Source organism: Juglans microcarpa x Juglans regia, chromosome 6D (genome assembly GCF_004785595.1).
Source record: "Juglans microcarpa x Juglans regia isolate MS1-56 chromosome 6D, Jm3101_v1.0, whole genome shotgun sequence".
In the NCBI taxonomy this organism is placed as follows: domain Eukaryota; kingdom Viridiplantae; phylum Streptophyta; class Magnoliopsida; order Fagales; family Juglandaceae; genus Juglans; species Juglans microcarpa x Juglans regia.
In genome coordinates this window covers 14,432,923-14,452,909 of record NC_054604.1, presented here as the reverse complement: position 1 = coordinate 14,452,909, position 19,987 = coordinate 14,432,923, and the positions used below count along the sequence as shown (strand labels likewise).

The 19,987-nt window shown below is 36.0% G+C and overlaps 1 long non-coding RNA gene across 1 annotated transcript; it reads left to right on the top strand.

The window, feature by feature from the left end:
* The first annotated feature begins 7,523 nt into the window (after positions 1-7,523).
* LOC121234442 lies at positions 7,524-19,194 on the top strand. Its single transcript, XR_005934394.1, has 2 exons — positions 7,524-8,100; positions 18,792-19,194. It is a non-coding gene; the product is annotated as an uncharacterized LOC121234442 (long non-coding RNA).
* Positions 19,195-19,987: the final 793 nt, after the last annotated feature.

The following is a 19,987-nucleotide window of genomic DNA, read 5'->3' as shown; positions in this document are numbered from 1 at the left end:
CCTCAAAGAACGCATTGTAGAGGGTTGGGCAATCCCTCTACAATTCCAGCATAATATTCTCATATTTGATCGTGTAACAGATTAGGCTCTGCCACCTTAGCCAATTCATAAACAAAAGCAATATGTGATTGAGTCTGAGTGGGGTTACCAGCTGAGTCCTTAGCCAAGACCTTAGCCAAGACCGTCCCTTTGGACTACCTCCTCACTGCCAATTTTATTTTTCGAAATTCCTTTGGCTTTTGCTATTCCTAGCATTCTTGTTTCCTCGTCCCTATCAGCAAGTTTGTCTTCTGAGCTGCAGGTATTATTTTTGTGGGGATTGGAAACAAGTAAATTTACAACTCTCTTTTTGGTGGTATCTCTACCTCAAAAAGTATATTTTCTCTCTTTTTTGGGTTATCTCTAGGGGATAATGGAGAGGAAATTTCTTTGATTTCATAGAGGATGTGGGTTTCAGACTATTGGTCATGAGTGTCCTTTTTTTCACTGATTTTGTAGAGGATTGTGGGATTCCCAATGGAGGTGTTTTTTGTGAGTCCGCAAGAATTATTTTTTTGATCTTGGAGAGTAACATGTTCTTAGCATGGGATGGGGTGCGCATCTGAGATGAGAGGTTATGGATGACTGCAGTGGGCTTGAAGGTATTGAGGTCTTGAGGGATTGAGGGACTCATGATGAAACTGATGGAGGTGTCTTTTGTGAGTCTGCAAGAACTTCTTCTTTTTTTATTTTTTATTTTTTCTGTTCTTGGAGAATTATGGATTCGTAGTAGGGGGATGGGGTGCGCATTTGAGATGAGAGGTTAGGGATGACTGCAATGGGCTGAGGTTTACACATTGGGCTGGGCTTGAAGGTTGGGCTAGGGGAGATGTGAGTCTCTTGGGTTTGATTTAGGCTAGCTGAATTTGGGCTTTTAGCCCACACATTTATGGCCTCCAGTTCATGGAGAGTGGGCTCTAGATTAGAAGTTTCAGTTGGGCCTAAGAAGTTAAAAAGCGGGCTCATTACCTGGTCAGCAGACTGAGTTGATATGATGGCTTGGTAGAGTGATGGCCCCGTAATAATGGATTTGAGAACAAATAGGTCTTTTGCTTTGAAGTTGAAGGGGACAAAGCTTGAATTATTCTGATCGAATGTGACTGTCGAGAATCCCACGTTTGATTTATCTACAGGGCTTGAATTGATATGGGAAAAGACAATTGGTTGCTTCGATAGGTGATAGACCTCAGAATGATGAAATGGGCTACTGAGATTAAGATGGTTGGTTGCAATAAATGGTTTCATGGGCCATTGTTCATCTTCAACCGATCCTTTTCCTGCATATTTTCCTATGGCATTTTCATGTAACTCAATAATTACTTCCTTTCCCTTCCATTGATCCAAGCCTCTCATACCTACTTCAGTTAATGCTTCCTCATTGTGACTCTATTCTTCAGCGTAATGACATGCACCTTTTTCTTCATACAACTTCCATTTTCTTTTGTGAAGATAAAAACCTGGCAGTGCTTGATTTTTAGCAGATTGATTATTGGGCTGCTCATTGATTCAGATCGGTGGCAAAGGGATTCTACGAGGGATCTGCTCTACATTCTTCTTTGCAAATATGTTGTTCTCGACCCTCATCCATGGCCCATACTGTGAAATTTTTGTTATTACCGAAAATCAGGGACAAGCTTGAGCTAGATGACCCATGCATCCACATGCATAACAAAAATAAGAAATTCTTTCGTATTTGATTAAAATATTTTTCAAACCATTGTTGGGACTTGGTTGATCAAAACCTTTCGGTAGAGGTTTGTCAGTGTTTATTTCAACCTTCAATCGAAGGTCCTCCTGAGCACAACACCAAAAACTGAATTCTCTCAGCATTACAATTTGTAAGCATTTCCATGGGAAGACCATGGATTTGCGCCCAGAACACAACATAGTTCAGAGAGACTTTGTGGATACTAAGCCCTGGTGGCTAGTGTTTCAGTACCAAGTGGTATCCTTTGAAATTCCATGGACAATTTGCTAGGACCCTATCTTTATCTTCTTGATTAGGGAAGGTAAAAAGAAAGGTATTGATGTCTATGTCTTCAATTGTAAGGTGCAAAATAAAGCTTCAAACCACTCAAAAGGTTGCATGGAAGGTGTGTTTATTCAATGGCTTTGAGGATATCATTTTTCCTATCAGAGTCAAATTTAAGAAGTGATTCACGAGACCTACCTCTGGTATGAGTGGCAGATCATTCCAAGTAAGAGCAACTTGCCTTACTAATTTGCCAACATCAAACTGATTCGAAGATCACATGTCTAAAGTATTGGATGCTTTCATATGGTAGGTGGCGTTCTCAGATGAAGGTTCTAAGTATTGGGTATTTATGGGAGCGTGATGGAGGTTGATAGTTCTGGATGTTTGATAGAGGTGTGACTGTGAGGAATAAGGAGGAAAGTTCTACTTAGAGGGGGAATACCCATATGAGAGGTAGATAGAACTCACCTAGAGAGAGAGCTTGGAGTTTAGGCCCACTTTTTATCGTATTACGTTGAGTGTTATATAATCTATATATATATATATATCTATTATATAAGTGGCTATATAACGAAAATAACGATTTTTCTTGTTTTTCTGTCCATTTGTCTTGTTTTTTCCGTCAACTCCGTTTATTTTTCCGTTATTCGTTTTCCCTTTTTGTTCCTCAGATTCTTCACTTTAATTGATTTGTCTTTTATCCATCAGATTTGATTTCTTCTCTCCTTCCCTCTCTACTTTCTTACAAAACTTTATCTCTCATAACACCCCATCTTCCAAATCTCTCTCTAGCTTTCTCTCCCTTTTTTTCTCTCTGTTACTAACCACGCTACCTCTCTCTCTTTTGTTTTTCATGTCGTTGAAGCTCTTTTGAGAATTGTAGGTTTTTTTTTCATGTTTTGATCTTGGTTTGAGGATTGCAGTTTTTTTGTAGGTTCTTTTATTTGTAGTCTTCACAAAAACATGTGCAGATTGACTATGAAGAACTCGCTGGCTAGGATTCAGGAATCTATAGTAAAATTTTGACCATTTTATTTGTTCCAATTTTTCCGTCATGTTTTAGTTGTTTTCCTTTTTTATCCATTAATTTTGCTTTCTTTTGTTCGCATGTTTACATTTTGGCCCATTTGCTTTGTTTCTTTCTTAAGCTTTTCTCTCTCTCTCTCTCTCTATCTCTCTTTGTGCATCGCTCCCAACTACGACTCTCTCTCGTTTGCATGTTAATAGTTGCTCTTCGCCTCTATCTGTCTATTTGTCCATCACAGATCAATAGGGAAATGGAGAGATCTTGTTTATTTCCTATAGATCTGAATAGATCTCATTGTATTTCTTTTTTCCCCCTCATTTTGTTGTTGTTGTTTATTTATTTTTTGTTCCTACAGATCTTTTGTTGATGGGGTGACTATGTGGTTCTTCAACCGCGTCACGCACTCACCGTAAGGAAGACCCATCAACTTGCCAATCACTGTTTAGAGCTGATTTAGCCTCCGGTTCAGGCTCTGACCACCATGAAAGTGTCGCCGTCACCCACACAGATAGATGCACCGTGAGATCCAGCCCCCAACGTCCTTCTCTCCTATGCGTAAATAGTCGAAACGCCAACCACTCACCAAAATGGAAGCAACAGAAGCAAAGTTCATATGGATTAGAGAAACAATTCCAAAGGTCTTCAAAATTGTGAGCACGAGACTGCCACACAGAGATCTCGTCCCTCTCCTCCTCAGCCCATGGGTTTGCCGCTCTTTAGTCTCCTATCCCTCTATCTGTTTCGTAATTTTTTGTTTGCTCGTGTTTTTTATTATTCTTTCTTTATAATGAAAATTATATCGGTCTGTGTGCTTTGGGTTTTCGTTTTACAAAGTGCAGATTTTTCTGAAATGGATTTCTTCCGTTTCAGGACGAGAATCTGATGAAAATGTATAACAAAGTCTTCAAATCCCAGTTCAAGTTCCCCTTTTGGTTTTCGTGTGAGTTGAAGCGATTGATCTCCAAGCTCCTCGTCCCCGACCCAGATAGACGCATCACAATCCTGGCCATAATGCGCGTTCCTTGGTTCTGCAAAGGGATTACTAGGCTGGTTTGACTCGTCGCTACCATTGAGATTATCAAAGAAACACTGCAATTAGAGGTCATGGGGTATAATCACGATCGTGCACCTCCAAAGACTCCAACATCATTAATCGAAATCATGGAGCAAAACTTTATAATCGTCTTGACATAAAATACAGTACTGTAGCAGATTGATTTGGTCAAATAAGTTTGCTAGGAGTGAGATAAATGTTGTCAGCCCTTACAAAAACTTTAATGCTTGTCAATCAGCCCTTACAACAACTTTAATCCTTGGTCATCATCTTTCTCAATGCAATAAAAGCATCTTTATTATATATTTTAATTTGCTTACTTTTTCTAAATGGAATATATAAGGTTTACGAAAATATCATTTCTCTTTTAAAAAAAAAATACATTTAAAATGATCTCTCTTTATCAAATATCCAGTGACAAAAAATAGAAATATAATTACTTCAGAAAGTCACTTAGAGCCAAAGTAATTGAGTAATTGTTTGCTTATATGTTAAAGTTTATATATTTTTAATTTTTTTTTGTTGCATATAGATGTCAATTTTTTTTAATTAAATCGCTTGATAGACATCATTAAAAGGCTAACTGAGACCAAAAGCTTACACTTCACTTGTAAAAAGGTTAGGCATAGCTAAAGAGAAAAAGGGTCATCATTTTAAAATTAATTATGAAGAAAAGTAATTTTGACATATCCATTTTTATATGAGGAGAGTGGCCATGATCATTCAAGTTGGCCAAATATGTTCTTGAATGGATAGAAGACTTGCCAAAACATTGAAATGATAACCAAACCTAACAGCTTGTGTGGTATCCAACATGCTCAAAAGCAATTAAGCATATAATATCGTTAAAATGACTACCTTTTTATGTACCATCATAATTAAATAGAAAAAGTCTGTATTATGAAATGAAAAATGATACTCTCACCCAGAGTTGGGTATTAATTGGATCTCAACAAATTTTATTTTTATTATTATTTTTTTTATAGTTAGTGATTTGTTTCAGATAAATATATATTTATTTATTTTTCATTTTTTAAAATGGGGTTCATGGTCTAAGCAATAATAACAAGAAAACAAAAGGGTAAATCCAGGCAGCTCTAGATTTTGTAACATTTATCAGGTTGCGGCATTTTTTTGTTCAATAATGCGGAAGGCACCTCGAGTCTTGCCCGTATCTCGACAAAAGCTTTATAGCCTCGAGCCGCCGGATTATATTAGTCATATTAGTCATAAAAAATGCCTTGCTTTGTCTTTTATAATCATATTAGTCATATTGGTAAAAGCTTATGAAAATGAAGATACATATCTTTGCAACCTGTGGACTTTACTGTTTACACTCATGATCACTCATAAAAAAATGAATGCGACCCCAACATTTAAAACATTGCAAAGGTAAGTTTTTTCATGGTTTTTTTTTCTTTCTTTTTGCATGCATTATGTACCCCATTAAATAGACCACTTAATAGAGGCTTTGTCTTTCTCTTTCTCCATCAATATTAATACATACGGCCACTGAATTAGTAAACTCATTGTACTCCATTTATTAATCAATATTTTGATCTCTCTCTCTTTCGATATTAATACTTACGGCCACTAAGTTATTAAACTAATACTTGTGAAATCTTTGAGTGGAGGGCTTCAAAACTATCAAAACATTATCTTATCGCTTGCCGCACATTGGTTGTCTTTCTCATGTATACTCATGAGTCAAACAATTATTATTAATAAAGTGGACATTTTAATCTTCTCAGGATAACTTAATCTTGATTACCACGATCGATCTACTTCACCTGACCTAGATTAAGGTGTTTGACCTATATTTGATTTACCATCATAATGAAAATTTTAATATTTTGTAAGATAAATGCGCTATTACTTTTTTTATTAGTTAAAAAATTATTTTTTAATGAGTTTGTAATTATTTTTTAAATATTTAAAATGATATAAAAAATGACAAAAAAATAACATACAAAAATAAAATAAAATGCAATGATAGACAAAACTCTTAGGGCCGACCTAGCAAGTTCCCTTTCTTTAATTCATGCGGACGATATAGTTATTTTATTCTAACATTGTGCGCAATACCAGTATGTTGAATCTAACAACTGTATGTTGAATAAACCGTTATTACATAATCATCACTGTTGAGGCAAAGGCAAAGGACAAGGGAAAGCGTCTGACATTTGAGAGAAAAATAGCAATTGACTGTGTTGTGATTTATAGAGAGAGGATCGGAGAGCAACACGAAGTGCATTATAGTCTATCGTCAAAAGCCTACTACTTTCTCTTTCCTATTTATATTTTACCTCTACTTTCCCCTCAAGGATGGCCGACATGTTTGAAGGTCCTAATATTTGTCAGCATTGTCACTACCAATTAAGATAAACATATAACTCGAAAGGATATTATTGATCATCTAGAATCATTATTGTTGAATACCCACCCGTATATAAAATATGTCATGTCAATTTATCCTTAATCACTTTTTGGAAAAGATGTTGCCCTTGAATTAAATCGAGATATCAAAGAAAAGATAAATGACGATGTTCTATATTTACTAAAATTTATTTTTTGTTTTCATTCATTAAATTATTTATTAATCATTTTTTTAAATCATATTATTTTTATAAAAAAAAGTATTTCACCCAACTAGGCAACGTTCTACCTAGTATGTATATATATATATATATGTATGTATGTATGTATGTATATATTTAAATAATCTAATAATGATTTAAATGCCACGCTTACAAGATGATTCACATTCGGATAAGTAAAATTTTCTTAAATTGTAACTAAAAATTATCTTTTCCTAATTTGTTTTTTAAATTTGACTCATCTTTATAAACTTTCTACATCACACTTTTTATTCTTTCTCTATTTTATTAAAATAATATTTTTTTATTCTTTATTTATTATTTTTTCTACTTATTTCTTTATACATCTTTAACGACTCTATTTTTGTCTGTCGAGGAAAGAGTGGCCGAAAATATTTTAACTTATTTTTTCTCACATTTTCGTAATTATTTAATTATTTATTGTATTCATATTTTTGATTTTTCAACTATAATGATTTTTTTTAAATTACTTATCTCTCTAAATGATAATATTTTAAAAATTAGTACTTTCTTAACAATATTATTTTAAAAAAATTATATTTTCATAAATGGTAAATTTATGTTTTTTAAAAAAATTATATCATCTCAATGGTGATATATTTTTTTCTCAAATTTTAACTATAACAAATATAAGTATGAAAGAAAGTATAGATAATTAAAATAAGAATTTGTTTTATTAATTAGAATAAAATATTTATAAAAAATATTTAAAAATGAACAATAACTCTCATATTTAGAGATTACTGTTTAAATCCCAAAACTTTACCTTAAAATAATGGTTAGAAACTTAGATGGGAGAGGAGTTTTTGTTAAAAAAAAAAGAAATTAAAAATCTTTACTAAAATTTAGGGATAAAGAGGCTTTGCGGAACCGGATGCGGATACTCTTAAGGGGAAGATTATTGTGGTTCGTGGTATTATTCTTTGTGAAATCATGTAAGCTTGATAATTTTCAATCATGATGATTCTGCCGTGCGTATAGGCAGCAAGTCTGATATTTCCGTCAGTCAGTTGATTCATGGAGGCCGTATTGCTTCAGTGGTGGTTTTCGGTTGTTTCTGTGATGGTTCCAGTGGTTGGAGGCACAACGATAAGTGGTGCTTATTAGGAGAGGGATATCCCTTGCATAATTCGCAAAATTGAAGACTCAGGTGAACCCATTACTCTGTTAAATCTGGTCAACAAAAAATGGGGTATAAATGGACAGGATTCACCCGTCTCAGCTTGACTCCAAGCTTCGGTTTCTGGGAGATTCATTGTGATTCTCGGCTGATTTGCATACCTTTCGGCTGTTTCTTCTCAAGTTTCATTTTAATTGCCCATTTTGTCCACTTTCAGCCGATTAACGCCGGTTCAGTCACTCTTCTATAAGCTTTTGGCAGTTACAGGTTCGCTTGTTTCGATTGCTTGCTTCTATTTATTCTCACATTTAGTGGTTTAAACTTGTTTCTAGCTTGGAACTTCTGACTGTGCACAAGTTTTCTGGTTTGGAATCATTTGTTACTTTGGTTTTTGGAATATTATTGTTTATAAGCCTGATTTTGTTAACTATGTTTTTTCATCTAATTCCTCAGTAGAAGTTTAATGGGAAAAACGGTGGTTATGTGCCAAGTCCGCCGAAGACATTTTGCAGGACAAGGCTTTTATCATCATTTACCCATTTAGCGTCTAATAAACTCAAAGAATCTGATGCCAACCTCTGGTAACAAGAAGATAATTAACTTATATCTCTTATGTTTACCAGCATAAAACCAAATATCAGCTTAGAGTTAATCTGATTATGCTTTTATATTTAATGACTCCATCTAATGAAGAATTTATCATTTTGGGTATCTTACCTGGTGAGAGTTGTGTTGTACGTAGTGTCCCTTGCCTACAGGAAGGGGGAATTACACTTCAATTCTGTTTTCCATGAAGAACCTCTTGTATTGAAATTGATTGTCCCTTCGTTCAAGATAAGATTCTGATTGCAACATATCTACACTATTCTTGAAATCATTGGAGTCTATATATTCCAAATTAGGTTAATATGATGTATATTCTCAAACTTGGGAAGTATTAATAAGATTTGTGTAAAACTTTTGCGGTGAGGTTACATCCAAAATAATCATCTCTATTAATACTAGCCTAGTTTGTCAAAGCTAAATATGTCCAAATATTTGGTCTTGCGTTTGCTTTCCCTTTGAATTTAGTTCCCTCTTGTATTTTCTGTGGAATTTAGTTTAATACTCTCTCTCTCAGAAAAAAAAAGTAACTAGTTATAGCATGCCCTGATTATAATACATATTGCTTTACCATCCCTTCTTTATTTTGAAGATCACACTGTTATACATCCATTTGTTTACCTCCTATGATTTTCATGCTATGAAACGTTTTAACGTTTTACATCCTCATACATGTTCTCATGTTTTCCTTGCTCTTCCTGAGAGCATTGAAACTCTCCAGGAGGTTAAAAGTAATTCCAGAAATGGTTTTTGTTCTGATGAAAAAAGATGATAGTTACTCCGAGCAGCAATCTTCAAGGCATTGGGGACAATTATACTCTAGTTTGTTTATTATGAAGTATGACTCATTTTTAATTGGTGACTTTAACTTTTGGAAGCTCTCATTTGATGGCCAGTGAATCATGGGAACAAGGCCAAACTAAAGATTTAGCCACATTTACCTGCTAACTTGGTGCAATATACTAATGCAGATCACATTTCATTGCTTTTGGTGTTTCTGTAACGCCCCATTCCCCCAGAGTAATGAATAAAGTCATTTTAAAAAAAAAATCTTGATAACTGGTGTGCTACTAACCTTGACTTAAAAGTTTTCCTTCTTAATGAAGCACCATATACAAAAGATTTCATAAATAAATAAATTCAATATTTAATCATGAAACTTAGCATGTCATAAACTGTCTAGGCCTATGTCTCGTCTCCCTAAGCCAAGTTCCGTCCTGCATTTCCATTCTCATAAAAATCCTCACCTGGGTTGGTTAAAATATAAAAACATACAAAAATGAGCAGAAGACAGTAATAGCACATCATACTGTAAACTTAGCTTAACATTAAGCTTAATTTTGAAAACTTTCATGCTTCATCATACATACACATGGCATATAGATCATTCATCAGTAATGTAGGTGGAATTCAACATAATCATGGCAATACATGTAACATGGATGCATGAATGACTGACTCCATGCATTTCATATCATTCGTACATGACTTATTCATCTTATCTTTCCCTTACTTAGTGGCCATCATAACATATGTGCATCGGTATAATTGTCGTTGACCGCATAAATTGTAGCATAACATATGGTGAATCACGCTTAGGTTCGTGACACCTCATACATCATAGCATATATATGGTGAACCACGCTTAGGTCTGTGGCACTGCATAATTCATATGGTGAATCACGCTTTGATCCGTGACACCACATAAATCATAGCATAGCATATGGTAAGCACACTTAAGGTCTATGTCACCGCATACATTGTAGCATAGCATATGATGAAGCACGCTTAGGTCCGTGTCACCAAGTACATCATAGCATACTTATGGTGGACCACGTTTCAGTTTGTGGCTTGCACATCCACCCATAACATAAGGCCAATCTTAAAGCTTACTTATTATTCACATGAATTCTTACTTATCTTATCATAATGCATATGAACATATCGACTTCTTGACTTTCATGACATATCTCACTTATAAGCATGGCATCGCATTGATCATGACATATTAACATGAGCATTACTTAACATAACATAACTTACATAACATAACATAACATCGTAAGCGTTACATAGCATAATCTAAGCATAACATACATAATCATTACATGGCATACGTGTGATTTTCATAAATATCACATCCATTCTAACAAACAACCCAATCAGCATAACATACATCATTTCTTTCACGAGCATATCATCATAATTCTTTGAGGGTTCATGAAAAGGCGCTAACCTTGAATTGGCTCGTACATAGATAGGTGAACAACACTTTTTCATGCAGAACAAAATAGTTACAGCACACAAAAATTATAATCACACGCTGCTTACCTCATTGTTCTGCTTCCTGAATTTTACTTTGTAGCTTGTCACCTATATGAGATACTAAATGTTACTAAATGTCTAGAAAAACCTGTCGTAGTACTCTACGTAATTAAATACTTACCATGGAATTTAATTTAATAAAATATTCAGATATATGCTAACATTAGTAACTACTAATATCATATAATTATTTAAATACTAATATCATATTTAGTCCTTCAATTATAATTAGTAAGGAATATATATTTTTTATCTTAATCTATAGAATAACGGGGGAAACATTTGATTTGTAAAATAGGCTTAATAGTACTTAGTATCAAAATCCTTGTAACTTATTACTACGATCAAATCATAAATTAATACTTGGCAATATAAGTTATGCCCTTAATTATTTTATGTAAAAATAAGGTGTATGGGCTAATGTATTTATTCAAGTAAGATTTGCCCTAATTTAAAATTCCAGTCCAGCCCAATTAGGGAAAATCAGCCCAACTTACAACCATAGCCCACAAGAAAGTCAGCCTAATTAAATTTTATAACAGTTTCTGAAATGCAATAAAACCAAGCCCATGTGAAAATCAGGCCACTTAAGACAAGTCCATCAAGAGATCAAACCCAACGTGAGACTTAAGCCCACAAGCACATCAGCCCCCTTGAATTATTATAGGGCAATAAGGTAATTACACAAACAAAAGAGGCTTCCAGAGGCTTTACGGAAAGTAAAGGTATTGGTTGAAGAGCATTTTTGTTATAACGAAAGACATGCATTTACTTTTGGAAAATGATACAATTACAACTCTTTTTTACAACTTTTATACAGCCATGTGTTAAATGAGGGATATTTTTGTGAAACAACTTATAAAAGTAACATCACCTTATATAAATACCCTCAATTTAACACATAGCTGTATAAAAATTATAAAAATGAGTTGTAAGTCTATCATTACTCTGTTTTTTTGGAGAAGACTGAAAAATGAAAAAGGAAAATCTGATTGTGAAATCAGATAACACTGGAGAAAGCAAAGGCCTGTGCGACAAACTTAGAAAAGAAGCAAATTTGAGACTAAAAAAGTTTTGGGTACCAAGATTAGCAAAACAGAGTGTTTGAGAGAGGAAATATCATGCGACAAAGCGGGATTCAAGCTCACTGAGAGAAAGGAAGGTGTGATGGCAGAGGAAAAGAGAGGTGCGGCGGTGGATCTGGGGTGGCCCGAGTCGTGGCTAGCAGTTTCTGGGTTATCGAGTGGTGTTCCAACTCCTCTATGGTGGTTGACGGTGGCGACGATGTTTTCTGGTGTTTCCAGCGAGGTAAGTTGTGAAGCCCCTAGGTCACCGCTTGGTATGGAATGGAGACTTAGTCTGCGTTTGGTTGCAAGACTCAACTGAGCTTAACTGAGTTTAGTCTAATTTTAAGCTGAGTCTAACATCCAAACACTCAACTCTCAAATTACTAAACTCATCTCAACTCAAAACCTCCCTACACGTGGGACCTACAACCTTTTTCGATTTAACACATCTTTATACGTAGGATCCACAACCTTTTTCAACTTTCCATAAAAAGTACTAAACTCATCTTAATATCCAAACATACTTTAAACTCAGTTTAGATGGGCTCCACATGACTCCCTCCACTACTCAACTCACTACTATTTATAAAGAACTTAACTCAGTTGAGCTCAGCTCAACATCCAAACTCAGTCTTAGAGCCCCTAGATCACCGCTTGGGATGGAACGGAGACTTAGAGCCCCAGGATATGCAACACATGGTTACATACCCTCGTACATGACAGTTAATATACAATGCATCCTAGTATACAATTAGTAGTATGCAGTAATCGTAGCGGAATAAGGGTGACTAGATAAAACTCATGCCAGAATGAACTAAAACATCACAATATCATTAATAACCATCATAAGTTCAAGCCATAAGGTAGCATATCCCTCAATACAAACTACTTTCAATAACAAGTCTCCATGATTAGATCAATTCCTTCATATGCTCCAAAATACGAGGGGTTAGAGCTATGAACATGAAAATAAGATCTAATCTTCTATCGAGGTTTGACTCCTCTTCAATCAGTCAGATCCACTGGTCCATCCTGTCCGTCCTCGTCAAGTCTTTATACAACTTCTATCATTCTAAGTGGAATGATAGTGGATCCACAAGAGGTGAGATTTACTTGAAATCTCAATAAGTTAACAACCAACATGCACGGAGATATATCATGCATGATAAATGATAAATATGAAATGCATGCTATGCCGAAAAATCAATATTTGTCTCCCATCTAGATTCATCAACATTTTCAGGAAAAAAAAAAAAACTTTGATGCACATTTTCTTACAGTGAACATTTTTTCAATTTAACTTTAAAAAACATAACATTTCATCATCATTAAGCCATTATTAACAATAACATTAGCCTTGATATCATGACATATGGTATCATTATAGTTTCCAGTATGCACTGTGTGTACCTGCTAGTGACTGTAGTACAATTTATGTTGAAACTACGTTGTCTGCAAATTCGTTCTCAATGCATTAGTAACATAACATGACATCATTATAACATCATAACATATACACCTACTATTTTTAGGTGTCATAAATTTTGACTTCGCTCTGTCATTCTTTGAAAAGAACCCAGTCGAAGCCCCGTTGATTGTTCTCCGTCAATGTAGGGGTTACCGCTCCATTTTTAATTACTCTAGAGTGGACAGAGGAGTTCCACTAGGATAATTCTCCATCATAGCCTTTGGGGTTGTGACAAAAATGACATTTTCATGCAATTTTTTGAAAATATTTTCATGACATGTGTTAATAAGTATGTTTCTTGTGAAAATGACAATTTTGTGTAACATGCTCAAATCATGAAAGATTGCACATGTCATGTAAGCAAGTAGTCATGTACTTAATGTATCATATAACATGATGTTTCATGCTCAAAATGAAAAGTATAACATAAATGTGACATTTATCAATAAATCATAAATAATTTATTGAAGTGTAAATTAGAGGCCAACTTACAAACTGTCCAAGTTTGGAAAAATTGTAGCGGCTTTTGACAAGGTTATACTAAGTTAGGAATTGAGTTTCTAATGAAGAGGTTCATAATCAAAAGGGTTCAAATATAGGTATTTACAAAAATACCCCTAAACTTTCCAAACTTGCCACTAAGGCCCTAAATTTTCACTATTTGCAAATAAGCCCCAAATTTAACCAAACTTCATAAATCTTATATTTTCCATATTATAAAACCATCCATGCCCTTGTAATTTTAAAATTCAAAGTGCAACTATGCTAATCACCCCCAACCCATGGCATGCAGCCCATTGATGCCTAAGTTTGATTTCAACTAATTAACCTCCATGGTGCATGTGTACTCAAATCATCAAGTTCCATTAATAAGTACAACCTTAAAGATGAATTAAAAACTTAGGTTCAGGTCCTACAAGTTTATCCTAACACTTAAACATGGCTCAGTACCTTAATCATCACTAAATCATCCATTAAGCATGCATGATGTCTCTTAGTCTTTTTCATCAAGAAATGTTTCAAAACTTAAATCAAATCATGTATTTTCCTTCTTATCCCAATCACAAGGTTTTCTAAATGCTTATTACTCAAGCCTAGGTAACATTAATAAAAAACTTCCATGACTTAACTTTAACTAGTCAAAACCGATGCATGCTAGATGATCAACACAAGTTAGAATTAAAACCTATCATAGCATGCTTCTAATTTCTGAATTAAACCTTCAAGACTCAAACTAAGACATTTATGCAACATATAAAAATCATAACAAGTCATGCCATGACTAAAATTTCACCCAAAATAATTTATTTCAACAAAGTTTCAAATCTGACCCGGTTTGGTATCTATATGCTAAACCTTAATTAAACTCAATCAAAAACTCATTCTTATGCCATAAATTAAAACCTAACATGCTATTCTAATACTTAGCAAGAGATTAAGCAACAATACTTACAAAGGTCGTGGCCCTTAAAGCTCTCAAACACACTTTACTCAAGAACTTCACCCAACTCACTCGGTTTCCACTCTCTTGCACACTAAGTGGAGAAGAGGTCTCAAGAACTCAAGAGAAGGCTGGGAGAAGAGGTGTGGAGAAATGAGGAATCGAGAGAGGTATTTATAGGGTTCATTGGAGGAGTGTGGGAAGAGAGGCATAGCGATGGTGGGGTGTGGGGTTGGTGGAAGTGGGTGATGGGTAATGAGTGCCACCAAAACCAGTTGTGTCATCCTTGTGCTGTGAACAGTGCCCTATAACACCATGATCTCATCCAGGTCAGGTGCTGCAATGAACCTATGGGTGCAGGGCTGCCATGGTGCAGAAAGAAGAAAGAGAAAAAAGTAAAACTAGGCATGATGTCGCCGAGTAGGGTTTCCAAAGCTGGCCAGATTTCACCACTAATTTGTCTCATCTTCTTGGATTTGTTTTGATGGCTTTTCAGGTGAAGGAGTGATGCTTGGTTGGCTACCAAGTGAGAATCCATATGATAATATCACTACGTACATAGTAACTATCCAAAAAAAGATCACTATATGCATAGTATAGCACACCTGCTTATAACATCTTTGATCTAATTGTAATTCTACTTAGGGCTGAAAACTGAACCGATGGGTTTTAAATTTGCATGGAACTGACTGAAACCAGCCGATTGGGAGAGAGAGAGAACCGGCCGGAATTTGACGATTGGTACTGATTAGATCGGCGGTGTAACATCCTCCCCCCTCCCCCCCTTCCCAAAATAAAGTCATTTTTCATGTGTCATCAATGAAACTTTTGCTTAAAATCATGACATTTATAATTTATCATGACTTGGGTACATAAAAATGGGCTTCCAATGAGGCGTACATACATAATACTTTATAAAAGACATGTCGTTTACTGTACATACGTGTAAGGGTATGATCATGCTACTTATCTTGTAGTGCTAAATCTAATCCAATATTTCCGGGGCGCGATTGATTACCTATAAAATATACGTAACTTGCGTAAATTTCTAATTTAACAGGTACTTTGTAGTTAAAACCTAAAATTTTAAATTAACTTACATTTCCATAAAGCCTAAAATCCTCGAAATCCTAAAATATTGTCACTTCTTAAATATTTTATTTTCACATAATTTCTTCAAATAATATTACACGATTAAATCCTAAAATCCTATTAATCCAAAACTTGATCTTATGATATTGTCCATGCAACTTATAAAAAAAAAATATTGTCCATACATGTTCTTGAACCCAGAATACACCTTAAATCCGTAACATGCCATCTACAACCCATTTACTCTCTCTCTCTCTCTCTATATATATATATATATATATGCAACATTGCTGGGGTATACTGACGGGGAGGGGGAGAAATAGAGAGGGAGAGAGAGAAAGAGAGATCACTTACGTAGAGAGATCAGAGAGCTTGGCCGAGAGATATAGAGAGCGAGTCATCGAAGGAGAGGAAGAGGACGTGCAGCGTGGCTTTCAGCTTGGCTGTGAGGTTGTTCGTGGCTTACGGTGGGCTTGGGCAGAGCTGGGTGGTTCATCAATGGCACAAGACTGGAGAAGCTTGGTGGTGGTTAGAGAGAGAGATAGAGAGAGGAACCAAAAGCTTGAGAGAGAGAGAGTCTAACGTGAGAGTGTTTGAAGTTGGGAGGAAGAGACACTAATGTGAGGGAGAGGCAAAGAGAGAACATGGAGAGAGAGGCTTACGGTATAGTCTCAACAAGGTGGTGGAGCTTTCGTTGTCAGCAACGAATGTGCATGCAGTGGCTGGTTTTAGATGGTCCGTTTTTGGGTGGCTAGACCAGGGGACGTGGGAGAGGCTTGTGTGGTGGTGGTGCGGGCGTTGGAAGACTGTTGGTGTTGAAGGCGTGAGGCGGTGGTCCTTCTCTTGGATGCTAGTGGCGAAGCTACGGCTTGACAGCCTCGTGCAATTGCGAAACAGTTCAATGTGGGGTCTTGCTTCCTTTGGCCGTGCTTTGTTTTGAGGAGCAAAAACAAAGGCACGTTCGGTTCTTTATGAAGGTGGTTGCCAGTTTCTCTTGGGGTTGGGAAGTGGGGCTATCCCACGGTGGTTTTGTTCTAGATGTTGGAATAAACATGCAGATTGAGGGGTGGTGGTCGTGAAGAGCTTGCGGTGGTTTTCGGTATGGTTGACTTGCGATGTAGTTGCAGTTCAAGGCTTGCGGCTGTGTGGTTTCTGAAACTAGGAGGGGTCTGTTTGTCATACACGGAGGTTATATTGCTTCTGGGGTGTGGGTTTTGACTATGTCGTTCGGTGTTTGTCGTGAACGCTGTTGTGAGAGAGGAACTGTTACAAGCAGGGAGTGGTGGCTGGACATGCGTGCAGTGGTTTTGGCATTATTTGTGGTTGAGGAAGGCAATTCGGAGGAGCTACTGTACGTTGGTTGTTCTATGGTGTTTGTTACTCTGCTTTGGGTTGCTTAAATAGGGGCAGCTTCTGTTGTGTGTGGAGGTGCCTTGGAGGCTATGGCGTGCTGAGGGTAAATAGAAATTAAACTAGGGCTTGAAGAAGAATAAGATGCACTTACAGTGCATGGGGCTGAGTATATATAGGGAGTCGGTTTTTGAAATTTAATGCTAAGATGACTTGTAGAATTGTAAGAGAGTTCTATTGGGGCGTGAATCCCAGTGGAAGGGGGAGACGTGTATGGCTTATAATTATAGAGAAACTAGCATTGGGCCATTTCATGGGGCATGTCCCTTGATAACTCTAATGGGTCAATCTTAAATTTCAAATTGAGCCCAAGAAAATCACTTAATTTATCATAATAATTTATGGGTGCGTGCCCTTTCCAAAATTACCCGATAAATATCAAATAGGCTTATAAAATATTTGCCCATTAATACCCTCCAAAATATCCACTAAACCTTAACGGGCCTTGTTAAAGTATATTTTTGGGCCTATGTGCCTAATAAACGTTTCCGCCCCAACTGTAATAATTAATAGCTCGTGGGCTTATCCAATATGCCCCATTAAATATAATTTAGGCCCAATAAAATTATTCATATTCAATCCTGAATAGCATTGGGTCAGGTTGTTACAGGCGGTTTTGGGGTCAGTTTTTTATCCCTATAATTTCTGCTTGAGTCCTATCTCGATGTGCTACATCACATATTCACAAGGTCACAACATTCCAACTCCAAGAATCCATTATATGATTTCAAAGGGAAAGTTGACAAGAAGATAGCAATGGAACAAGAAACTAACAGGGAAAGTTGAAACGAGCATTCACCTGAAAGGCTGAAAGTGGTTGGTGCTCTGCGAGAAGTTTGGAAGAGGTGACGAAGAAGGAAGATTTTCCTTGGGCAGTGATGGCAGCAGTTGTGGGGACTGGGCTCCACCGGCTGTAGGAGGGAGGGCCACGAGAGATCGGAGACTCTGAGTGCTGAGAGAGAGAAACGGCGCGGAGAGGAAGAGGAGAAATGAGGAAGAAGGGAGGGGCATCGGGGTTATTAAACCCTAACTCAAAATGATGAGGTTTAACTCATATTAATTTTAATATGAAACCAAATGGCATTGTTTCATATTAATTTTTTTTTTCTAAACCGTATGTGTAAAACGATGCCGTTTAACTCATTTAAGTGAAACTGCGTCGTGTTATATAAGAATAAAATAAATATGTATATATATATGGGGTACCGGTTGGTTTGGTGGTTTGAACAAGGTTCAAATCGGAACCGAACCGGCCGATGTCGGTTTCTACCGTTTTATACTGTTGGGCCGACTTGTTCTCCACTGGTTTCGGCTGGTTCCGGACTCCAGTAGTTGGTTCCAATCGGTGGCGGTTGGTCCCATCAGTTTCTGTACAGCCCTAATTCTACTAATAAAAATGTTTGGCTCTAGTTGAAATGTCACACATCTTCTATATGCAACTAAATATGTAGTATAGGAAAAGAAATTATCCTACTGGAATCTTTATTGCTGTTGTTCTGTATTCATAAGTACAAATTTTGCTGGTATATTTCGCTGCTGCATTTCTCTTCAGCCTTACACCCTATACATGATTGTGTTAATGGCAGACCATGAAGAAACAAGTGGCAGATCCTGGTCTCATGACTGCCCAGTTTACTGCTGCTGGTGGTTGTTTGTGGCCAGATATGATGTTTGCCTTGCTCATCTGAGTGTCTTCCTTGACAGATCTTTATTGATTTGAGTTGTAAAGTCAAGAGGAATTGGCTAAACTTGCTTTACTTTTATGTTGACTTTAAAAGTCCATTAAATCATGTGATGTAGATTTATGTGACAAAAGTGTCAGTATTTCAAAATTGGAGTTCTGGTTTATTGGATTTGTTTTAGCAACATTGTGTTGCCGAAGGTGATGTATTAGGTTTGGTGGTTAAAAAAAGGGGTCTGCCTGTTATGTTGGTCTATTGTATTAGATTTATTATTGTTATGGTTTTCTGTTTTTTTCTTATATGTTTACCGTCATTATGTTGTTGGACTCTTTTAATTGTTTTTGTTAGAGGGCACTATTCAGTATAACTCATGAGGGTATAATAGTCAATTGCATGTTTAGGATATATAGTGGAACAGTGATGTATAAACACAAGTTAGAACAACTGGTTTTTCCCTCTTGTTTGTGTTCTTTCTAACTTTTACAACAGTTTTGTATTGGCTGATTTCTAATGATGGAAAAGAACAGCTGCACATGGGCAGAGAATCTGATACAAGTTTGGGGGGTGAGATGAGAATTTTGTGTTTTGTTTGAAAGTTTAAAATATTATGTTTTAATATTATTATTGTTTTGAGATTTAAAAAAATTGAATTGTTTATTATATTTTGTATGGGGAGTTGAAAAAGGTGTAATGATGAGATGAGATGATATGAGAATTTTGTGTCTCATCTCACCCCCCAACTGGTACGTTTGATGGTTTGACATTTTTAAATCTTCTCCTACTGCCGCAAACTACGGCTGTCTAAGATATGCGTGTGAATCATGATCATATGCCGATCTGGTAAATGATTAATTCTCTGTTTATAGTACTTTTTATTCAGATTTTTTTAAAAGGACATTTCTTCGATTTGTCTAGGTTTTTGTTCTCCAAAAATTAATTCAATCGATTTTGATGCTTTTTAGGTCATTCTCTATGAATTTTCACTAGGTGGTGATGATGATCACTATTCTTGTGGTTCAAATTTGTTTCGAGGCTAAACTTATTTTACTTTTACCATGACCTTCAG